Source organism: Marmota monax, unplaced genomic scaffold (genome assembly GCF_021218885.2).
Source record: "Marmota monax isolate L192 unplaced genomic scaffold, Marmota_monax_Labrador192_F-V1.1 WCK01_AAM20220418_F8-fsc00042, whole genome shotgun sequence".
Lineage (NCBI taxonomy): Eukaryota > Metazoa > Chordata > Mammalia > Rodentia > Sciuridae > Marmota > Marmota monax.
In genome coordinates, this window is record NW_026693008.1 from 1,931,500 (window position 1) to 1,956,513 (window position 25,014).

General features: G+C 41.5%; 1 long non-coding RNA gene and 1 other non-coding gene across 10 annotated transcripts in view; one reads left to right on the forward strand and one right to left on the reverse strand.

Moving 5' to 3' along the window:
* The window catches only part of LOC124098120 (uncharacterized), a 272,483-nt gene that overhangs the window by 171,536 nt on the left and 75,933 nt on the right, over nt 1–25,014 (reverse strand). For all 9 annotated transcript variants that reach the window (XR_009227560.1, XR_009227559.1, XR_009227558.1 and 6 more), the window contains one exon: nt 19,832–20,624. This is a non-coding gene — a long non-coding RNA (uncharacterized LOC124098120). The remainder of the gene's footprint in view (nt 1–19,831; nt 20,625–25,014) is intronic.
* Nucleotides 18,989–19,060, forward strand: Trnaa-agc (transfer RNA alanine (anticodon AGC)). The gene has a single exon. It is a non-coding gene; the product is annotated as a tRNA-Ala (tRNA).

Here is a 25,014-nt window from a genome sequence, read left to right on the forward strand (position 1 = left end):
CCATTCCAAGTTTTCAGAGGAATACCATACTGCTTTTCAGAGTGGTTGCACCAGTTAATTGCCTTTTTTTGTTTTTTTTTTTTCTGAATATTTTTTCTCATCACAGTTGCTTTTAGCTTTATAAAAATGGTACTGTGCTTCTATAATGTTTGGAGATGATTTTCACTTCCTATCGCATCACTGGGGTCATCTGTGTAGTTGTATGTCTCCGAAGATCACTTGGTTTGCCTGCTGCATTAGGTTTATTCATGAACACCCTACATTGTAGGTATCTGCTTGCCCCTTGAAAACCCCTTAGATTGTCTCCAGGTTTTTGTTATCATGAGCTGCGGGGCTCCCAGTCCTCCAGTGGATGTCTCTGATGTGTATGACACGTGTGACCTTCCAGGTCACAGAGTATGTCAATCTCTCACTCTCAAAGATAATGCCAAACCAGAATCCAGCAGGGTGACTCCAATGCAAACGCCTACCAGCGGCACATGTGAGATCCTTCTCTCACTCCCTGGATTGTCAGCCTTTATGATTTAACTGTCCAAAATAGTACCTCATTTGATCTTGGGGTGTGTTTCCCAGATCACTAATGATATTGGATATTTCTAGAAACATATATATATAGTGTGTGTGTGTTTTTCTCTTCTTTGAAATGATGCTCAGAGAAGAACAATGTTTGGGGGTTTTGTCCATTTCCTACTGGCCTTTTGTGCTATTCTTACTGATTTTTAGGCCTTTGAACACATTTTGATTGTAAATAATTATATATTGTATGTTGTCTTGTTGCAGTTGGTAGCTTAGCTTTGCAATATTTTCATTGCATTCTTATAAATAAAAGTTCTTAATATTAATATACTCATCTGTCAATCTTTTCCAGTAAAAGTTCTTTGTGATTCTCTAAAGAGATATTTCCCAACTAGGACAGTTTCCTATTTATGAAAATAATATAAGGTTTGCTTTGAAAATACATTTGACAGAAAATGAGCTAAAAATATTATAAGTTATGCATAGTATGTGACGAAATTCATGACGGTACTATGTAAGTAATTGAAGTTCGGGAAACACTAATCACATTTTGATATACAGAGTAAATTTACATTGACACAATTAGTTACTCATTCACTAATTCCACATATGTTTCAAATGATTTAGCATTTGCTTGTGTTATAGTTCTGATGTGAGGTGTCCCCCAAAAGCTCAGGTGTGAGACATGCAAGAAGGTCCAGAGGAGACATGACTGGGTGGTGAGAGCCTTAACCCAACCAGTGAATGGACCCCTGATGGGATTAACTGGGTGGTGGCTGGAGGCAGGTGGGTGTGGCTGGAGGAGGGGGCATTGGGGACGTGGCTTTGGGGTCTCTATTTGTCTCTGGAGAGTGGAGTCTCTCTCTGCTTCCTGGTCACCATGTGAGCTGCTTCCCTCCACCACACTCTTCCTCCATGATGTCCTGCCTCCCCTCGAGCCCTGAGGAATGGAGCCTGCTGTCTATGGACTGGGACCTCGGAATCTGTGAGCCCCCAAATAAACTCTTCCTGCTCTATAGTTGTTCTGGTCGGGTCTTTTAGTCACAGCAGTGACCAAGCTGACTAAGACAGCTTGTGTGTTTGGATCTTCAGGAACTGTTTGCTAAGCCCGTTTGAAGACACTCATCTAAGAGGGATTACAGGGGTGTGGGTGAGGTTGGGGAAGGGAAGAAGGCAGCAGAAGAAGGGAGGCAGGAGGGATACTGCAGGTCTGTGTAGAACAGTCCATACAGACAGAGGGGAAGTGAAAGGCATGCAACCTACCTAAGGAAACCTGTGAGTATTCATTTCACGGTACAGGTGAGAAAACCCAGACCCAGACTTGTCCACGTTCAGGACACATTGGGCTGGAGTGGAGCCAGGTCCATGCCTTCAGAATTGGCTCCCAGTGGCTTCTCTGGGGAACTTCAGCCACGAGAACATGCATCTCACAGTAAAGCCATTCGTCTGCATTTACCCACTCGTAAAGCTGAGCTTTCCTATTCTTTCCTCTTTGTGTACCAACCAAAGAATGCAAAATTCTCACTTGTTTGTGCTACACTCCTAACCATACATGACCTTCAGCAGCACCTAAGTAAACTTTTGGAAACTGGGGCAGGAAGATAAATTACCCAATTCTCAATTCCTGAGGAGGCTGCAGGAGAGGTTTGGCTTTCTGAGCTGCTTTAGAACTAGCCCCTCCTGCTGCCCCACTTCTGAAGGTGCTAGGCTTCTAGTGGCCTTTCAGCCACAACTGGGATGATCCAAAATGCTTGGTGGAGACAGACCAACTAATATGAACATTTGCCCTCCAAGTTGTTGGAACAGATAGCTTGTCTTTGAAAGACGAGAAAATGTGTAAAGGAAACTACAAACCGGGCTGGGTCTCAGCTGGTTGTCTTTACTGCCAGGTGACTGGGTCGGCAGGCTATCCCAAGGGGGTTAGCTTGGACCCTTCTCCCCCTTTTTCTAAGACTGTATTTTGGGATATCTTGGGATATTTGGGGATATTTTTTATTGTCTCATCCAAAAGACACTTTGCATGTATCATGAAAGTTATGTTTGGAGCTGAAGAAAGGAAAGAAATAAAAATTAAACATGACTCCATTTAGGAAGCTATCGCAAATAAACCAACCATCTCTTTGTCTTCTGCATTCTTCAGCACAAAACAGGACATACCAACATGGTCATTTTGATTAGAAATTATAGTATTTTTTAAATGCTGGTTTTCAGCTGCTGTTTACCTAAAACATGAAGTCACCTAGCCTCTCTCAGGCCCCTCTTGTGACCACCAGTCATCCTACCCAGGGCTCCCACCCACCACCCATGAGGACACACAAAGTAGAAGCAAAAGAGGCTGGTTCTGAGGGGCTGGGTGTGCATGTGTATTTTACACTTCACTTGAAAACAATGTGAATGTTCATTTGTGTGATATTTAATTTTGAAGTTTATCATACTTTATAACCCAGAATGGTAGGCTCTCTCTCTCTCTCTCTCTCTCTCTCTCTCTCTCTCTCTCACACACACACACACACACACACACACACACACACATATATATATATATATATATATATATATATATATATATATATATATTGCAGGCAATGCTGTCACACTCTGGGTAACTATTATCGTCAGTTATAGAACTTGACCCAACCTTTCACCACTGTGCACATCACTGATTTCACTTGGCATAATACCCTAAAAGTTCATCCTACGTTGCTGCACTCGGCAAACTTTCCTTTTTTTTTTTGGAAGGCTATGTAATATTCCATTGTGTGGGATGATCCATTCAGACATCAGTGCACACCTGGATGCTTCCATATTGTAGCTAGTGTGGATAGTGGTGCTTATGAATGTGGCATATACAAATATTTTGAGACCCGAGACCCTCTGTTCATAGCTTTCGGCTATATACCTACAAGCAGAATTGATGGATCCAATGGTAATTTTATTTTTAAATTTTAAAGAAAACACCCTACCGTTTTCCACAGCAGCTGCACCATATTACATTCCCATTCTCAGTACACAAGGGTCCCAATTGCTCCACATTCTTGCTAACATTTGTAATTATCTGTTTTACTGTTTTGCTTTCTTTCTCCTTTCCCTCCCCTCCCCTTCCCTCTTTCTTCTCTTTCTTTCTCCTTATTTTTTTATGTTTATTTTTTAATTTTTCATTTGTTCTTCTTAGACATGACAGTTAGATTGTATTTTGATATATTATACATATATGGAGTATAATTATTCTACTTATGATCTGAATATACTCTCTTGTCACTAGCACATGGATCCTGCCCTAAAATAGACCATCACTTGGGCCACCAAGCAACTTTTAGCAAATAACACAAAAAAAATAGAGATAATACCTTGCATTCTATCAGATCATAATGGAATAAAATTAGAAATCAAGGATAAAATTAAAAATAAAAGCTATGCTAACACCTGGAGACTAAATTATACATTATTGAATGACCAATGGATAGTGGAAGAAATCAGGGATGTAATTAAAAAATACTTAGAGGTAAATGAGAATAGCAACACAACATATCAAAATCTCTGGGACATTATGAAGGTGGTTCTAAGAGGAAAGTTTATTGCATTGAGCACATTCTTTAAAAGAATAGGAGAAAGTCACCAAATAAATAACCTAACATTATACCTCAAAGCCCTAGAAGAAGAAAAACAAATCATAGCCAAAAGCAGTATAAGACAGGAAATCATTAAAACCAGAGCCAAAAATCAATGAAATTGAAACAAACAAAAATTTGAAAAATCAACGAACCAAAAATTTGATTATTTAAAAAAATAAATAAAATTGATAAGCACTTTGTCAAGCCTATGAAAAAGCAAAGAAAGAAAAAAAACCTCAAATTTCTTTCTCTTTTTTGACAGTAGCCACCCTAATAGGTGAGGTACATGTCATTGGGATTTTGATTTGCATGTCCTTAATGATGTTGAACATTTTTCTCATGTGCTTATTGGCCATTGGTCTATCTTCTTTGAAGAAATACCTATTGAAGTCCTTTGCCCATTTTTGTGTAAGGACTTTGTTGAGTTTTAGAAGTACTCTACATATCCAGGATATTAATCCCTTGTCTAACTTTTCCTTTGTTGCCTGTACCTTTGGTACAATAGCTAAAAAAATGACTACCGATTCAATGACATGAAGTTTTGTCCTACGAACTTTTTTTCCTAAGAGTTGTACTGGCTATGGATTTATATTTAGCTCTTGGATCTAGTTTCAGTTCATTTTTGTATATGGCGTTAGGTGAGGACCTTTGTTCTTTTGCATACACACATCCAGCTTTCCCTGTACCATAATTTGAAAAGACTGTCTTTTCCCCACCAATTGGTCTTAGCTTTTGTCAAAAAATCATTTGACCACCCAGGCACAATGGCACACACCTGTAATCCCAGCAGCTGGGGAGGCTGAAACAGGAGGATTGCAAGTTCAAAGCCAGCCTGAGCAATGTAGTGAGACCCTAAAGCAACTCAGCAAGACCCTGTCTCTAAATAAAATGTAAAAAAGGGCTGGGGATGTGGCTCAGTGGTTAAGCACCCTTGTATTCAATCCCTGGTACCAAAAAAAAAAAAAAAAAAGACTATGTAAACAAAGGATCAGTTCTGAGCTGTCTATTTTGTCCCTTCAGTCTATATTCTATTTAATCAAATATGTCAGTATCATACGATTTTGATTACTGTAGCTTTGTAGTAAGCTTTGAAATCAGAAAATCTGAGTCCTCTTGCTTCACTCTTCTTTTCTGAGATTGTTTTGACTACTCATAGTCTCTTGAGATATGAATTTTAGAATGAATTTTTCTGTTCCTGAAAAAATAGTCACTGGGACATCAATAGGGATTGCATTGAGTCTGTTGACAACACACAATGGGTGGCATGGACATTTTAACAATGTTAACCCTTCCAAGCCATGAATATGGGAGATGCTTCCATTTTTTGTATCTCTTTAATTTCTTTTAGGAATATTTTATAATTTTCAACGTATGTCTTTCACATCTTTGGTGATGTTACTACTAAGTATTTTATTATTTTTAATGCTACTAAAAGTGGAATTGTTTTCATAATCTCCTTTTCAGATTTTTCATTGTTAACCTATGCTAATGCAACTCATCTTTGCATGCTGGCTTTATATCCTGCTGCTTTGCTGAATTCGTTTATTAGTTCTAGTAGTTTCTTTTTAGAACCTTTCAAATTTTATACATATAAAATCACATCCTCTGAAACAGAAGTAATTTTGCATCACCCTTTATAATGTGAATATGTTTTATTTCTTTTTCTTGGCCTATTGCTCTGGCTAGAATCTCTAGTACTGTGCTAAACAGAAGAGGTAATATTGGGCATCCTTGCCTCATTCCTGATCTTAGAGGAAAAGTGAATATGATATTCTTGTGAGTTTTTCACAAGTAGTGTTTATTATATTGACATATTTTCCTTCTATTCCTGGTTTGTTGAGCGTTTTTATCACGAACTGGTATTGAATTTTATCGACAACCTATTCTGAATTAATTGAGACCACCATGTATTTATTTTCCCTTCATTCTGTTAATGTGGTGCATTCTGTTCATATATTTTCATATGTTGAAACATGTCTGCTTCCAGGAATAAATCAACTTGGTCATGGTGTATAATCCTTTTAATATACTGCTAATTCAGTTTCCTACTAGAATGTGGAGAATTTTCACATTAATGTTCATAGGAATATTCCACAGCTTTTTTGAATCTTTCTCAGGCTCTGATATCAAGGAATTGATGGCCTCAGAGAATGAGTTTTGAAATATTCCCTCCTCTTTGTATTTTCTAGAAAAGTTTAAGAAGTATTTCTGTAATCTCTTCTGTGATTTCTTCTTTAAACGTTTGGCATACTTCACTAATGAACCCATCAGGTCCAGAACTTTTCTTTGGAAGGTTTTGATTCTTACCAATTATGAGGTCTATCCAGATTTTCTACTTATTTCTATTTCTTCAGGATTCATACATAATATAGTAGGTTTTGCATTTCTAGGAATTTGTCCATTGCATTTAAATTATCCAATTTATTGGTAATCCTTTTATTTTGTGGTGTCCTCGGTTTCATTTCTGATTAACATAATTTGAGTATTTGTTTTTTCTTAGTCCATATGGCTAAATATTTGTTTTGTTGATCTTTTCAAAGAACTAACTGTAGTTTCATTGATTTCTGTGGTTGTTTTCCTATTCTCTGTTTTGTTTATCTCTGCTTTAATCTTCATTAGTTCCTTCCTTCTGACAGCTTTGAGTTTAGTTTGTTCCTTTTCTGGTTTCTTATGTTGTAAAGCCAGATTGCTAATTTGGAATCTTTCTTGTTTATTAATTTTCTTGTTTGTTAATTAAGTGCTTATTATTTATAAGCATTTGTGGCTATAAATATCCCCATTAGTCCTGTTTTAACTGCATCATATAAATTTTGAAATTTTCTAATTTCTCTTGTAATTTCTTCTTTGATCTGTTGGCTGTTCAGTTGCATATTGTCTAATTTCCACAGTTTTGTGATTTTCCCAGTTCTACTTCTGTTATTGGTTTCTAACTAGATCCTGTTATCATGGGAGAAGGTACTTTGTACTGTACGTATTTGTGAAAATCTATTGAGACAATTTGTGGTCTAACACATGGTCTACCCTCGAGAACCTTCCACCTGCACTTGAGAAGAGTGTGTGTACACTGTTGTATATAGAAATCTACCCAACAACAGCTGTTGGATCCAGCTGGGTTTTCCTGTTTATTTTCTGCTTTGTTGTTCCATGGCAGAGAATGATTATTAAAGTTTCCAACTCTTGTTGTATAACTGTCTATTTTTCCCTTCAATCCTGTTGGGTTTTCCTTCGTATATACTGATGGTCTGTCATTAGGTATGCAAATGATTCATAACTGTTGAGTACTTTTGCTGTGTTGGACTTTATTCATGTAAACTATCTTTTTCTTTGGTAACTTTTAAAACTTAAAGTCTAATTTACATAGTCACCCTGCTCTCTTTTGGTTGCCATTACCACACAGTGTCTTCTTCCATCCAAACACTTTCTGTCTATGGTATCTCTGGCTCTTCTGTGAGTCTCTTATGGGTAATGTAGGGTCACATCATTGCTTTCATCCATTCTGACACTCTTTGTCTTTTGATTGGAGAGTTTAACCCATTTATATTTAAAGTAATTACTGCTAAGGAGGACTTCTGTCATTTTCTTACTTATGGTTATATGCTTTGTAGTTTATTGCCCCTCATTTCCTGCATTAATGTCTTCTTAAGTTGATTTCTTTTGTATACATTTTACAGCTACTTTCCTGTGGTTACCATGGGAACTACATTTAATATCCTACAGTTCTAATACTCTAATATGAATTTTTTACCATCTTAACTTCAATATCCTACAAAAAAGCTCTGCTCCATTGTGGGTCCATAACCCCCTTCTTCTGGTTATCCCCAAATTGCATCTCTATGCATTAAGAGTCCAAAAACATAAACTAACAATTCTTTTAAATGCATTACCTTTAAAAATTAAATGTGGAGGTAAAAAAAAATTATACCAATACTAGCTTTGAGACTAATAGAAATTTGTCCATTACATTTAAACTTAAATTTATTGGTAATCCTTTTGAGACTAATAGTCCTCTCTTTAATATCAACTTCTTAATCACACAAAAAACAAAGAGTAGAGCCCTACCTCTCTGTCATGGTCATCTTAGTTGTTATAATTGCCCTTGAATTCACCTATACTGAGGTCTTTATTCTTCACACATCTTTAAGTTACTGTCCAGTGTACCTTCATTTCACCTCAAAGGACACCCTTAAGCCGTGTCTATAGGGTAAACCTACTAGGACCAAACTCCCTCCGCTTTTACTTATCTGGAAACAGTTAGAAAAACATAGAACGTGATTTCCAGAGTTGCCATTTTGTCAGGCTCATAGTCCAGTTGAGCTAGGGTAGCAGCTCAACAGGAGAGCACCTGCCCAGCACATGCAAAGCCCTGGACTGGATCTCCAGCACCTCCAAACCAAAAATGAAAACAAAACAACAACAAAAAAACCCCACCAAAACTGGAAAGTCCTAATATTTTTTTTTTTTTTTTTTTTTTTCACTTTTGAAGGACAGTTTTTGCCAGGCAGTAGGATGCCTGCAAGGTGGAGGTTGTTGTTTTAATCACTTTGAGTGTATCAGCCTGCTGCCTGCTGTTCCCCAAAGTCTCTGATGATAAACCTGCCAATCTCATTGAGAGGATTGCCTTGTGTGTGGTGAGTCACTTCACTCTTGCTGCTCTTTGTCTTTGTTTTCGAAGGTTTGATTATAATTTGCCTCAGTGTGGGTCTTTGGGTTCATCTAATTTGGAGCTATGGAACTTCACAGATATGTAAAAATATACAGTACATAAATGTATATAAACACATGCATACATTATATATATATTTGGCAGTGCTGGGGATTGAACCCAGAACTTTGCCCATGCTAGGCAAGCACTCTACAACTGAGCCACATTCCCAGCCTGAACCTCATACATATTTATGTCCTGTCTTTCCTCGAAGCTGGAAATGTTCTAATATCACCTCTTCACATAGCCTTTCTGCTCTTTTCTCTTTCTCTTCCTTTGGAACTTGCATGGTGCCTGAACTGTTGTGCTGGATAGTATCCAACAGGTTCCTCCAGCTCTGCTCACTGTTCTTCATTCTTTTTTTTTCCTGCTCCCCAGACTTGATGATTCCTATCATTCTATCTTCAAATGCCCTGGTGCTGTCTTCTACCTGCTCAGATCTGCCTTTGAACTCCTCTAGTGGATTTTTCATCTCGGTTACACTCGACTCCAGAACCTCCCATTGTTTCTTTTTAGGTTTTCTCTGTATATATATTGTCGTTTGAGTCATAGTCATTTTTCTCCATTTTGCTGCATCTTCCTTTAGTTTCTGAGCATCTTTGAGGCAGCATTAAAGTCCTTGTCTAGTAGAACCACCATCAAGTCCTTTTAAGGGATAGTTTCTATGGATTCAGTGTCTTTGGGGCTTTGTTTTTGTTTTCCTTTGAATGGTCCATAGTTTTCCTCTTTCTTTAAATGCCTCATGATTTTTTCTTTCTCTCTTTTTTTTTTTTTAGAAAACTGGACATATGACCCTAATAATATAACTCTGGAAATCAGATCATATTCTGTCCTGAAAGGTTTGATTGTTTCCAACTATTTTTATTTTTATTTTTTAACTATCATAGCTGATATCCTATGTCTAGGATCAGCCTGAGGTGTAAACTAAGGTCTTCTCAGGTTTTTCCACAGACTGCGCTCTTCCTGGGCATGCTCAGTCACTTTCTAATTTTTTTCCTGTACATGGTTTTGAAAGTGCCCTTCCTGAATGCATGGTTCACAAGACAGGAAAGAAGATAAATGAAGCCAGTAGGGGGAGGGGGGGGTTATTGACTTTTGTTTTCTTGTTTGAGGTGCCTAAAATTGGACCCAGGGCGCTTAACCACTGAGCCAGCCCTTTTTAATATTTTATGTAGAGACAGGGTCTCCCCAAGTTGCTTAGCACCTTGCTAAGTTGTTGAGGCTGGCTTTGAACTCACAATCCTCCTACCTCAGCCTCCTAAGCAGCTGGGATTACAGGTGTAAAACCTCTGGAAGTGACTTCTGCTGGAGAATGAGGGGCTTGCAGCAATGCATGGAGTTCCAACAAGAGTCAATTCCACCTGTTCTGGAGGCTGGCAGAAGCAAAATCAAGGTGCTCAGGATTCACTTCCCCAGTGAGGGCCCACTTCCTGGCTTTTAAGGAGCTGCTGTGTCCTCATAGGTCAGGAAAGGGAGAGTGTAGACAAGATCTTCAGGTCTCTTTTGATAAAGGTATTAATCTCATAGTCAGGGCCCACCCGCACAACCTCATTTAAACCGGATCATTTCCCCAAAGCATCATCTCCAAACACCACCCCACTGGACTTAGGGAATCAACATTTGAATTTTGTAGGTGGAGACACACTGGGGTGAAGCCATTCTGAATCATAAGCCATTTTAAATGCTGTACTTAGTTTTTCCAAAAACTACCCTAATTAAACAGAACACAGAGTAAGGTAGTTATTCAAAATACATAGAGAGAAATACAGCAGGAGTCTAATTAGGTGGGTTTTTTTTTAGCACTTATGATATATCATGCACTCTAAAGGGTACTTTTTTTTTGGTACCAGGATTGAACCCAGGGGCGCTTGACCACTGAACCCCATACTCAGCCATTTTTTTATATATTTTATTTAGAGACAGGGTCTGATTGAGTTGCTTAGGGCCTCACTAAATTGCTGAGGCTGGGTCTGAACTCGTGATCCTCCTGCCTCAGCCTCCCAAGCTGCTGGGATTACAGGCATGTGCCAACAGTCCCAGTTTCTAAATGGTACGTTTAATATATAACTTAATTTTCAATCTGATATTTTCATTTTTAGGTGAACAAACTCAAGTTCCTAAAAGCTACATAAGTAAGCTAAGGTCACACAGGAAGAAACAGAGCAAACATTGGAACAGAGACCCTAGAACCCCAAGGGTTAATTTCATTGTTTGGTGTGTTTTCTTCTCCAAACATGAAGTTCATGGAAACTCACAGCCCCCTGCTGTAATGCTATAAGTTCCCTGGTCAGAATGCAAAAGACTTCAAGTTCAAACAGATCTGAAGTGAAGTCTGTGATTGGACTAGCAGGGGTCATCCCATGCTCACCTCCAGGTCAGAGGTCAGTACCATGGCTGAATACTCTTAATTCCCAAAAGAAAGGAGGAAATGCATGGAGCATCCCAAACAGATTAAAACATCCCACCATCCCAAGTAAGTTTCAGGCCACAGTCTAAAGGACATCTGCCAGATACCACATGTCCATTAAAAACACAACAGCCAGGCACAGTGGCATACTCCTGTAATCCCAGCAGCTCGGGAGGCTGAGGCAGGAGGATTGCAAATTCAAAGCCAGCCTCAGCAACTTAGCAAGGCCCTAAGCAACTCAGTGACACCCTGTCTAAAAATAAAAATATAAAAAGGGCTGGGGATGTGGCTCAGGGATTGAGCGCCCCTGGGTTCAATCCCAAGTACCAAAACCAAAATAATAAAAATAAAAACACAAAGCAAAACATAAGCAAGAGAGAGAGAGCCACTCCGGCTGCTGGTCTTAGCTGTCATGAAGCAGGACATGGGGAAGCAGGGTCAATGTCAGATGCACTGGTTCAGCTGTTTCTCTGCACCCTCTGGGAAGCCCAGTCTGAGCCCTGGTTTTCTGCCTATGAATATAGCAATTGTCATCAACAGTGCCCAAAGTCCTTTCCACCACTAGGTAGCTATGATTTTCTTCATTTAACCTTGAATTTGGGGAGGAAAAAAAAATTCCTAGATAGCCATGTATGGGGAAAGAGGATTTTATTGCTGGCTTCAGTCCAAACACCTCTTTCCTGATCTTTGTCTAGCCCTGCAGGGCTGGTTTTGCTCATCGGACCATAAATTCCCGAGTTTGAGGTCTGATTTCCACAGCCACCCCAGGGAACAGACATGCTCTGCACAATGCCCAACCTAGCCCAGCCAGAATGCCCCAGGGGGAACTTGAGAAGCCACGTCAGTTTGTTCAGGTAATCGGTGCTGCACGAGGAAACTGCAGGAAGAACCTAACTTTCAGCCTGTGCTGGGTCAGCGCAACTCGAAAGGAGTGAAAATGTGGTGGTTGCCAAGTGCTTTGGATCAGAGTAACCTTTTGCAACCTGTGGCCTTTTTGGTGAACCTGAATATCCCACACCAACCCCTGGAATTTCAGAAATACACCCCTTTGAGGGACAGGCCAATCTCTTCCTCTTTTCATTAAGAGTCAATAAAACCTCAGCTGAGCGCGGTGACACATTCCTGTCATCCCAGCGGCTCCGGAGGCTGAGAGAGGAGGACCGCAAATTCAAAGCCAGCCTCCGCAACTTACAGTGAGACCCTGTCTCTAAATAAAATCTAAAAGGGGCTGGGGATGGGGCTCAGTGGTTAAGTGCCCCTGGGTTCAATTGCTAGTAAAAAAAAAAAAGAGTCAATAAAATCCCAAATATAGAAATATCTTCTCTATATGACTACATGGCAAGACCCTTCAAAATATAATTGTTTTCCCTCAATTATATTTTTAAAATTATTAGTTTTATTTAATTTGCAAGTATGAAATTAAAATTTTTTTCACAGTACGTTTATTTCATTAATTTATTTACTTATTTTTATATGGTGCTGAGGCTCAAACCCAGTGCCCCACGTGTACTAGGCAAGCGCTCTATCACTGAGCCACCACCCCAGCCCCATAAAATAAAATATTGAGAATGATTTTTGTGTAACCTTCCCATACACTTCATCACCCCACGCATGAAGAGTTTGATAATGCACCTCCCTCCCCCAGAAGAAATGTCCCCTCTTTGAGGATCATAGGTAGAGCACATTTGCTAACCACCCTTCCTTATTACAGAATCGTTTTTTCCCTTGATAAATTATATTTGTCTACCATCCCCAGTTTCCGAACCTCGGTACCTTCATGTATAAACACACAGTAAAATTTCACAAGGCAGTTATGAAAATTCCTTGAGTAGTTCATGGAAACAACTGGAATATGGTAAGTGTTCCACACATGTTACATCACGGTGATAAAAGTTGCTATGTACAGTTGTATGTACTGTGCACTATACAGTACAGTGGCTGCAATTGTCACTCTGATATTCAAGATGGCTCCTAAAAATGATTCCTGGGAAATGATGGATCAATGTGTAGAAAGTTAGGCAATATATACATATGTAGATATTAAATTATATTATATTCTCATCATATGCTGTAAATTGTCCAAGATAAGGGTGGCTGATTTACCAAGTCTCATTCTCTGCTCCTGCTATACAGTATCATCAGCAGAGCCAGGAAGTCCAAACCAGCCAAATACCCCGCATCAGGCCAGCAGGATCCAATCCAAATAATCTCCCAGGCCAGCTCTTGAAAAGGAACAGCGTCTGCCGCCCAGAAGGAAGGGAGGGCAAATCTGTAGCATTCAAGAGGGGCCGTGTGAGGTCTTCTGCAAAAGTGGATGCTCCCAAGGAAAAGGTTTATGTCGTTTTAAATATTGGCTGTTTAGATTGGGATTACCCTGAGAGCAACATAGCTGCTGTGGTCGTAAAGACCCGGTGCCCGAGAAGAGAGGCTCTATCTGTTTGTCTGGCCTGGAAGCAGATGCCTGCCCTGCAGCCCCAGGGCTGCGGGTGTTTCGCAACCGGGGGATGCTTGGGTTCAAGCTGGAGACGTGTGGCCACAAAAACAATCTGAAAAGATGGGACAAGTCGAAGAAAGAGAGCCTGGAGGGACATTCGATTCAACACAAGCTCCCTGACCATGTGTTTTATGGCATGGAACACTCCAGAAAGAATGTGACCTTAAAGGAAATAAAGGGATCTGTGACCAAGTAATATTAGCCTGGAGGATTCTAATTGGACTTTTCCTACTTAGAGAAGATAAATACTTCCAAATCCAGTGGGAAGTGCATTTCCCAGATTCACCCCGTGTGAAATGACATGGCCTGTTCTCTCTCTTATCCATTGAACGGGTTGTTACCCAAATGGTGGCAAAGGTGGTCTTTCTCAGAACAAAATACCCAAGAATTCAATTCCACGTCCAGTGATGTTTATTGCTGACTAAGTGCTAGGTCAAGGGGTGGGTAGGAAAAAAAAATACAGTAGACCCTCCATTGAAAGGCACTGTTTAAGTGAGCTTTTTCACAGCTGTGAGTAAAGGACCTGACTAGACAATTGTAGAGGAGGAAGAGTTTATTTAGGAGCTCATGGTCACAGAGGTCTCAGTCCACAGACAGCAGGCTCCATTCCTCAGGGCTTGAGGTGAGGCTGAACATCATGGAGAAAGAGTGTGGTGGAGGGAAGCAGCTCACATGGTGATCAGGAAGCAGAGAGAGACTCCACTCTCCAGAGACAAATAGAGACCCCAAAGCCACGTCCCCAGTGCCACCTCCTCCAGCCACACCCACCTGCCTCCAGCCACCACCCAGTTAATCCATCAGGGATTCATTCACTGATTGGGTTAAGGCTCTCACAACCCAGTCATGTCTCCTCTGAACCTTCTTGCACCATCTCACACGTGACCTTTTGGGGGACACCTCCCATCCAAACCATAACAGGCACTCTGAGTAGTTAGAAAACTAACAGAAAAAGAAACCTTGCACAAAGGGAAATGTGTACAGTTGTGGTGATGCTAACACAGTTGTTCCAGGACCATAGGCAACAAAATAGAGTAAATAAAGTGCAAATTGGCAGTGCCTTGTTGTATGGCACTAAGGAAGAAACTGATGACACAAAGAAATTTTTGAATCAAAGCAGAATCTTATTTCTTCAGGGAAAAGATCTTAGAGGCATTTCCAAGGGAGACTGTTCATCCATTATTTTAAAAATAAATTGTTTTTCACTCGCACAATAACAATTTATATCTATGTGGTAAAAAAAAATCATTCGGGCTCAGTCATTGCATCCGTGATTAATTAGTTGATGAATTAGAAAATTATGCTTTCGTGGGATCTAATTTATTTAGTGAGTTCAGTTTATTCAAGAGCAAATGTGTACAGATACTCTTGAAAAACACTGTTTTCCCCAATCGTCTTTTCTAACCACACAATCCTTTCATCCTTCAAAATTAATTGCTGCTTCCAAACAACAATAGCAAAAAGGGCTGAATTTGGACTGAATAAATGAAAGATTATTCTTTTAGTTTAATGTGCCTGACATTTAAAGAAGGAACCCGTAGGAAAGTCAGGATTGGAACTTTTAAACAGAACCTACCAATTCCAGGATAGAACAAGATAGAATTCAAAATATGGCTTCCTCATGCCCCCAGGATTTTCACTGACTTGGACTCTTGTGCTCAGCAATACCCCCGAGATGGTTCTCAGAGGTCTGGGGAGAGCTGGTCTATAGACTCTCCGAGTTTGCTTCCTGTTGTCTGGACAAAACAGCCTAACCCAGTTCCTTTCCTATGAAGTCACAGTTACCCTCTGTCATCGGAAGAGAGCATAGTGAACCTCAAGAAATCAATCTGTTAGTCACTATTATGGTTTAGATACCAAGGGTCCCCCAAAAGCTCATGTGTGAAACAACGCAAGAATATTTAGAGGAGAAATTATTGTGTTATGAGAGCTTTAACTAATCAGTGGATTAATCCACTGATCTGGATCAATAGCTGGTAACTGGAGTCAGGTAGGGTGTGGCTAGAGTAAGTAGTCAGGGGGGTCACTTTGGGGTTTATATTTTGTCTCTAGTGAACTAAGCTGTCTGTCTTTCTGCTTCCTAGTTGTCATGTCCCCATATACCTCCCACACCCTTCCGCCATGATGTTCTGCCTCACCTTAGGCCCAGAGCTATGGAGGTGGCTGACCATGGAGTGAACCTCTGAAACCATGAGCCAAGATAAACTTGTCCTCCTCTCAATTGTTCTTGTCAGGTCTTTTAGTCATAGCAACAAAAAAGATGACTAAAACTGTCACCTTAAATAAAAATGGTTACCATTTCTCTAGTACCTGCTGTAGACCAGGCATGGTGTGTAGATATATTTAAATTCGTATTTCTGCTCAATGTTACGCAGTAGTATCATTAGGCCACTTTACAACGGAGACAATACCTTGTGCAAAGTTGGATGGCCAATAAATGCCAGAGTAGAACTAGACACCATGCCTGCTGCCTTCATGGAAACATACTGAATTAGGAGGAAACAATAGGATTTTTTTGTTTGTTTTGGTAGGAAGATACCAGAGATTGAACCCAGGGACACTCAACCACTGAGCCACATCTCCAATCTTTTTTATTTTTTATTTAAAGACATGTCTTCCTAAGTTGCTTAGGTCCTCACTAAATTGCTGAGGCTGGCTTTGAACTTGCGATCCTCCTGCCTCAGCTTCTCGGGCCACTGGGACTACAGGCATGGGCCACTGTGGCTGGTTAGCAAGAGGATTCTGATCAAGGTATTTTTAATTCCAAATCTGCCTCTAAATTTAAAAAAGAAAGAAAGAAAGAAAACCTCAGGCACTCTGAGTCAGTTCAACATGCTACTTATTATAAAAGATTTGCTTAGAACATGACTCTTCTGTTAGAGCATAATGAGAGACCACTGTGAATGCCTACTTTGAATCCACTATACCCAAGGTGATTAATGGATTGGAAGTTATGCTGGACAATACAGTATACAGAGATGGGGGCTCCAAGGCTGGTAACCAAGTCAGAAAATGGATGATCATGGACCAATGACTAGGTCTCCACATCATGGAGTGGGTACAGTCATTCACCCAATACATGTTCACTGAGTGCTACTTTTTGAGCATCTGAGCCTGTGTTTACTCACCTGAAAAATAAGGATGGTAATTTCCTTACCTGCCCCCCAGGCTGTTGTAAGAATGCAGCCAACTGACACAACATGTATGAAATGGTTCAGATGACTCTAAGCTACTCCACGCCATAAACTGCTTCCGGATGTGAGGCAATACTGCAATCCGAGGTCAAGAACTTCCGATTTTGAAACTGCCACATCAGAGTTGGAATTCACCATTTGGTGACTTAGAAAAGTGTGTATCTTTGCTAACAATACTTGTTTCCTAAGATGACCTGCAAATGCTTGTTCCTTGACAATAATAGGGTTTGGTGCATACTACCATAACAAAGGGAAAGGGTTCTCGACACAAATACTGCACCAAAATGCCACTCCCAAGGTGAAAGTCCTCCAGGGTACAGTGGGAAGAGTATGCATTTGGGAATCCAGGAAACTAAATCCTAGCTCTCACGCTTGCTCATGTGAGATCTTCAGCATGTCCCCTAAACCCCCTGAACCACAGCTTCGTTACCTACAAAACAGGTGTATCCATACCAATATCAGAGAATTGCAAGAACTCATAAATGAGAATATGGACGCACTCTGGCATGGTGGGTTGCTCAAACCATAGTGGTACATGGGGTGAACACAGCTCCTGACATTAATAAAACACATGCCTGTTTCTGGTTTCACCATCTTTATAAACTTGAATCTGGGAAAGGTAATTGTGTAAAGCTGAAGAGAGCGGATAGGATGGCTGTCTCTTGTCACGGTCACCTTCCCTCTCACCTTCTCCTGTTAACTGTTCTCTCATAGCAGGATAGAAAGGTTTGACTTTGCTGGGACAAAAGCAAGGCATCTATGCCAGGTGGCCCCCTGTGTCCCTGTCCTAAGTTCTAGGCCCTAGTGGAGTATCCCGACCTCTTACTACTGAGGTCCCCTCCCAACCAAGAAGAGCCCACACTTTCTCCTCTCTTCTCCTTTCCCCCTTCTCCTCCCCTCTCTTCCTTCTTCTTCTTTCTCTCTCTCTGCCTCTCGTCTCTCATGTTCATTTTCTTTATCTGTAATTCTTTGGAATCTAATGTCTATTTAACACATAGCACACCTCAATTCAGACGAGACACATTTCAAATACTCATGTAACCAATGGCTGCCATATTGGCTCCTTTCTCCATCTTTCACCTTTGGGTGAGACATATGCTGTAGGCTTCCCCCCCCTTCCTCCCTCTCTCCCTGTCTCTCCCCCTCCCTGCCTCCCTCCTTCACTTCCCCTCCATCTCTCCCTACCTCCCTCTCTCCCTCCCTCCCACCCCCTCCTATCCCAGATCTGGTCCTTGGGATAACCCATGCATCCATAACCCCCACATATTCTGGAAATGCAGCTTGGCCAGTATTCATGCCAGAGTACTGGTCAACCTCTCTCTCTGGCCTTCAGATTCCCTGCAAAGAGGAGGACCCTGAACCATGGACCCCTTAGCCATTTTCAAGCCCAAGTCCGACACCAGTCATCTAAGGGAACATCTAAATCACAGGGAACACACTTCACATTTCTCCAAGGACCCCTTGAAACCCCTTTTCACCAGACTGTGACTAGACCAGGGTCAGCAAAGTTTTGTAAATATGACAACAATAGATATTTCAGGCTTTGTGAATTAGAAAGTCTCCACTACTCGACTGTAATGCCAAAGCAGCAGACACACTATGTGAATAAAGGGGTGTGACTGTACCCAACAGCATTGTTTGTAGCCACTGTAATCTGAATCCGAGTTGATTTTCATGCCTGAAATGTTTTTCAATTCCCCACACCCCCTACTCTAGCCATTAAAAAATGCAAAAACCATTCTGAGCTCACAGAACAAACTCAGAAAGTTATTTTTTAAATCTCTTTTTCCTTCTGCAACCATGGCTGTGTTATAGCAAAGCTGTAGGCCATCAGATAGATATTAAGAGGATCATATCCAGATGCTGCATCAGGCAATACGTCCCCACCCTTCCCTCCAAAAGGAAAATGAGGGGGGTCACACGTGAGACCACTCTACTGCTCTGGTTGTATAATTCCACATGGTAATTTGGCCTCTTTGGGTACCCTTAAAGGAGGGACATGGGGAGATGGGACTGGACATGGGCTGGGTATAAAAGATGATCTGTCAAGAGAAATGGGTCAGGGCTGGGAATGTGGCTCAGTGGTAGAGCGCTTGCCTAGCATGCACGAGGCCCTGGGTTCGATCCCCGGCATCACTAAATCAATAAATAAAGAGTTGGATCGATTGATTGATTGTACACATCATCCCTCAGTGTCCACACAGGATTGAGTCCAGGACACTCGCAGACACCAAAATGTCTTGCACCAGATGTGCAAGTCCTTTAAAAGGGACTTAGTATTGGCATATAACCTGGACCCACTCTCCCATACATTTCTAGTCATCTCTGTATGACTTATAATACCTCAGATGATGTAAATGCTGTGGAAAAAGTTGATATACTCTGTCTTTTAGAGAGTTATGACAAAAGTGCATACTTTTGTTCAGCAAAGGGGCAAACTTCTTCTTGCAAATATTTTTCATCAGCAGTTGGTTGACCAGGCAGATGAGGAACCCACAGGGATAGAGGGCTGACTGTTGGCGGGTTTGCCTTACTGTTTTGAATCTGTTATATCAACACACCTCGATTGAAACTGAGAGAGAGTTCTGTTCTAACAGGCGGTTCACGCCTGTAATCCCAGAGGCTCAGGAGGCTGAGACAGGAGGATTGCGAGTTCAAAGCCAGCCTCAGCAACTTGGCCAGGCCCTAAGCAACTCAGTGAGACCCTGTCTCTAAATAAAATACAAAAAGGGCTGGGGATGGGGCTCAGTGGTTAAGTACCCCTGGGTTCAATCCCTAGTACCAAAAAATGAAAATAAAATCCTGTTGCAGTATCTATGATTCTTTGTTGCTGCCTAGAACCTACGGGTAGTCCTTGCTTTAGGTCCCTGAGGTGCTCAGGAAGAAGCAAAAGTTATTCTGTTTACCTACCTTGGCTTGGGTCTTTCTGTCCCAGAGGTATAACCAAGGTGAGAACAGGGGTCACTTTTCCCCTGCTGACAATGCAGTCTTTCTTAGGAATGTTAGCTTTGGGGAATTCTGTGACATCTTTCAAGTTCAGACTTTATCCACTGGAACAGAATCTGGCACTGGGATCAACTTTCACCACTATTAAGGAGCCAAGATATTTCAACCCCACGGAGCCATTTGCTCCTTTCCCAACAAGGTGGCTTTAAGTCTCTTTGAAAGCAGCTCTAGTTGTTGTCCTGTGGAAGCCATTTTTGCCAAGTGGACTATTTCAACCAACCTTCTTTCAGCTTTGATGATACTTTTAACCTTCACAGAAGCCATATAATTTACACTTAAGGAAACTCAACTTTGAAAGAAAATGATCAGTTCTGGATTTTTTTTTTAATCTCTTTTTCCTTCTGCAGCCATGGCTGTGTTATAGCAAAGCTGTAGGCCATCAGATAGATATTAAGTGGGTCATATCCAGGGAGGAATTTCTGAGCCACATTTTCATGGGAAGACCCAAGACTTCAGAGTCACATAATCTGTCTTCTGACAACTTCAAAGCGTGGTGGAAACATGAACTCATTCACTTGGTCCATATCTCAGAGTCAGGAGAGGACAGAAATAATCTTTCTTCCATTTTCCAGGTGATAGAAAAAGCCCAGAGAGGTTTTTGACTGGATAAGAGCACACAGCAGATGAGGAGGACTCCTTAAACACAGCTTCATTTTCTTGCTTACACACTCTTTTGCTGATGGGATGGTGGACGTTCCTGAAAACAGGGCCATAGAACAAGGTTACACAGAAAAATTAACTTTATAATCCTACGGAAATGCATTAACATTTCAAGCCAATAATACAGTGTGCAGCACTTAGATTAGAATCAGGAGTTTCCGATTCGGAGAGACCACAGCAATCAAAAATTTTTGCTCAGGTGGTCACAGTGGCACATTCCTATAATACCAGGGTCTCGGGAGGCTGAGGCAGGAGGATCACAAGTGTAAAGTAAAGCCAGACTCATTAACAGCGAGGCCCTAAGAAACTCAGCAAGACCCTGTCTCTAAATAAAAAAATATAAAGGGCTGGGATGTGGCTCAGTGGTTAAGCACCCCTGGGTTCAATCCCCAGTACAAAAAAAAAGAAAATTTTTCTTTTTGCTCATTCATTTCTCATTGGGAAAAATAAGGAAAAAGAAGGGAAAAAAGATGTTCCTATGTTATCCAGCTCATGGTGACTGTCTCTGACCCTTTGTGACCTTTCCATTGAACTCAGTATGGCAAATATACCCCCTCCCCAGTCTGTCAGTAGCAGACGTCAAAAATGGATCAGGTAAATCTTTTCCACCAAGCCCAGCCACAGGTCTTTCTTAACATAGCACCCCAGACAGCCACAAGTCATTTCTGCGATGACAGTAGAAACAGAACCTGTTTGTACTCACTGTAGTAAAAGGTTGTCCATGATTTTGAAAGCTACAGGTGGGCCCACACTATGTACCAGGCATAGGACATGCTCTATTTAGTTGCAGCCTCTGACAATCCTATGATGTTGGCAGTGTTACAGATAAGGAAATGCAAGTTAAGAGAGATGATACAAGTCCCTCAAGGCCACATGGCAGGATGGTAGCAGAACAAAGACTTGAACCTAGTTCTTTTTTTTTTTAAGAGAGAGAGAGAGAGAGGGAATTTTTTAATATTTATTTTTTAGTTTTTGGCGGACACAACATCTTTGTTTGTATGTGGTGCTGAGGATCGAACCCGGGCCGCACGCATGCCAGGCGAGCGCGCTACCGCTAGAGCCACATCCCCAGCCCCTTGAACCTAGTCCTTAAAAAGTATTCATAATAGGCTGGATACGATGGCGATGTCTGTAATCCCAGTGGCTCGGGAGGCTGAGGCAGGAGGATCGTGAGTTCAAAGCCAGCCTCAGCAACTTAGTGAGACCCTAAGCAACTCAGTGAGATCCTGTCTCAAAATAAAATACAAAATAGGGCTGGGGATGTGGCTCAGTGGTTGAGTGCCCCTGAGTTTAATCCTTGGTACCAAAAAAAAAGAATTCATAAACACACATGTACATGCACATGTGAATTTTACTTAAAGTTTCTCTGTGCATTTTGAATATAGTTTGGGGTTTGGTTTCCTTTTTGTTTGTTTGTTTGTTTGTACCAGGGATTGAACCAGGGGCCCTAAACCACTGAGCCACATCCCCAGCCTGCCTTTTTCTAAATTTTGAGACAGGGATTCACTGGGTTGCTTACAATCTCACTGAGTTGCCAAGGCTGGCTTCAAACTCATGATCCTCCTGCTTCAACCTCCCGAGCCACTGGGATTACAGAGGAGCAAGACTGTGCCCACTTGAATACAGTTTAATACAGTTTTGATATCATCTTCATCCCAATTTTTCCTCTTTGATGATCTTGACTCTGGACAGGCAGTTTTCTATTTCCTGACTGATTTAACAATATGATCAGATGCTCCAAGTTCACTGAATTTGAAAGTCAAAGCCATTCTGTCTTTGTCATCTCACCTCAGTGGTAATTTGCTGGAGGCAAACATAGCAAATAACCCACCTGTTGTGTGTGCTTTGTGGAGGCCTTCCATGTGCCCAGCCCCACCCCATCCACTTCTAAACCCTCCTACAACTTCTGCTGCTCTCCTGTCCTCAAAGAAGAATGAACCACTGCAGTCCTGCTGGGTCTGGCATTTCACGCGTAGCTGGGGCCAAGCCAAAATAACCTATTCCAGAATTTTCTAGCAATTCACCAGCAAAAAAAAATAAATAAATAAAAATAAGAGAAGGGCTTGGTAGCAATTTTCAGTTGTATGTAAATGTCACCAGGGTAGTCCAAGAGACCAGCTATCATTTCTAGAAACTTTTGCTAAATCAAAAAGGAAAAAAGACCAGGAGAAGTGAGAGTTATACTGAATGGTATTTTAGCAGGGTCTACATTAATTAATAATTCACTCAAGTGCGGAGGATAAAGGTCAAGGAAGACTGCAACAAAATGCCCTTCCTGCTGTCACGTATAACTAATTAGAACAAATGTAAGTGTATATATATATATATATATATATATATAGAGAGAGAGAGAGAGAGAGAGAGAGAGAGAGAGAGAGAGAGATGAAAAATGCCCTTTTCTGGGTACAATAATAATCTGGGGAGGCTGGGTGCAGTGGCACATGCCTAAAATACCAGCAGCTCAAGGAGGCTGAGGCAGGAGGATTGTGAGTTCAAAGCTAGCCTCAGCAAAAGCAGGTGATAAGTAACTCAGAGAAACTCTGTCTCTAAATAAAATACAAAATAGGGCTGGGGATGGGGCTCCGTGGCTGAGTGCCCCCAGAGTTCATACCCCAGGACCCCCTCCAAAAAAATCAAGAAATAATCTGAGGAGGTGACTGAGCCTCAGGTAAATGCGGCCAGCCTCTGGAGATCCAGCGCAGCTCCTACATTAAAACCTGGGGATCCCCTTGGATTCCTGATGACATTAGCAGATGGCTTTAAGGTCTGCTTCCCGACAGTGGGAACCCAAGTTTATACACTCTCAGTTCCACTCTCTAGTTTCTATTTGTAAGTGAAGGAAAATCTTTGGCTCCAAACCATTCTCTTGAAAAGTAAACGACATTTATCTTCCCGGTAAAGAAGATGAAAACAAACATCCTTAGTGTTTGCATATCGAAAACCAAGAGTCAGCCTTCTGGTGGAGCCAAAAACTTGGCCGGTTTCTGGATGGTCTGAGTAGCTTCAGATGCCCGGATGTACCTGTTCCTTAGAGAGATAATTGAGAGCAGGCCCCCCAAGGGTGGTAGCTGTGACTGCTTTCTCTGCCAGTGTAAGTCACAAGCTGCTGAAAAGAACTCACCCCTATCCCAAGGCCCAGGCCTTATCAGTAGACAGTTTATTCTGCACCTTGTTAGTCCTGGGAGGTATTTAATGTAAACTCTGCATTATTCAAACCTTGTGTGATGCTTGGAAACACAGCTGCCCTTCCTGGTGTCTTGTTGAGGTTCCCTTGTTTGGTCTCCATCAAAACCATGTAGCAGTGGTGTGTTGGGGAGAAAAGGTAAACAGTCCCTGGCTTCATAATTCCCCTACAGCTGTGTTTGTCAGCATGGGTCGGGTGGCTAAGCGGGTAGATGCCATTAAAGAGGGTGTGGTTCGGTGAAGTGGCTGCCATCTCTTGAGAAGGACTGTGTCCCCATGAGCTGCAGGTGAAAGCTAATCAGCACATGGCCAAACTCAATAACGAATGCAGTTTGGAATAAGTGCCACAGGGATCCCATACAGGCGGTGGCGTGGTACTTAGGAGGGAGAGGGATCCCTCCTGTCTGCCTTCCATGATGTTGGATGGAGATACTGGGTGAGTCAGATGACATGCCACACACCTGCAGAGGACATGCCAGATACCTGCAGTGTGGTTTTCAAAGCAGGCTTAGGTATTTACCTGTGTGTAATTTATATATCTTCTCCTCTACCTACTTCTCCCTTTCTACCTTTCCATCCATACCCTAACACCCTTTCCATCCCCTCACAGCCTTCCCCAACCCTAAATATTGGAGTTCTGTTCTTGTGGGCAGTGATCCTATCTGCATCCACCATCACTGTGTCTGGGGTAGGGTATGAGTTGAATAATAACTACTGACTGAAATTCACAATCCACTTCTCTTCCATTCCTTTCCATTCTCATCTGATGAACTATTCATGTCGGCCACCTGTCTTCTACTACCTGCCTCCTACCTCATAACATGAGGTAATGTTGTGAGTTAAGATATTTGATTCTACAGGTTTAGGGGCCCCACCTGTAATCCCAGTGGCTTGGGAGACTGAGGCAGGAGGATCAAAAGTTTGAGGCCAACCTCAGCAATTCATAGAGGCCCTAAGCAACTCAGTGAGACCCTTCTCTAAATAGAAAATAAATAGGGCTAAGGATGTGGCTCCATGGTTAAGTGCCCCTGAGTTCAATCCTTGGTACCAAAAATAAAAAAAATTAAAAAAAAAAAGATATTTGATGCTTGGAATAGAATTCTAATAGCCAGGCCTGGGGCTGAGCCCTTCCTGTGTGTGACCTGACAGGATGGCTCTTTTTCAAGATTCACCCAGATCGTAGAAGGGATTCCGGAGATGAACTTTTGCACAACTCACTTCTTCCTAAGAGTCCTTTAGTCTGT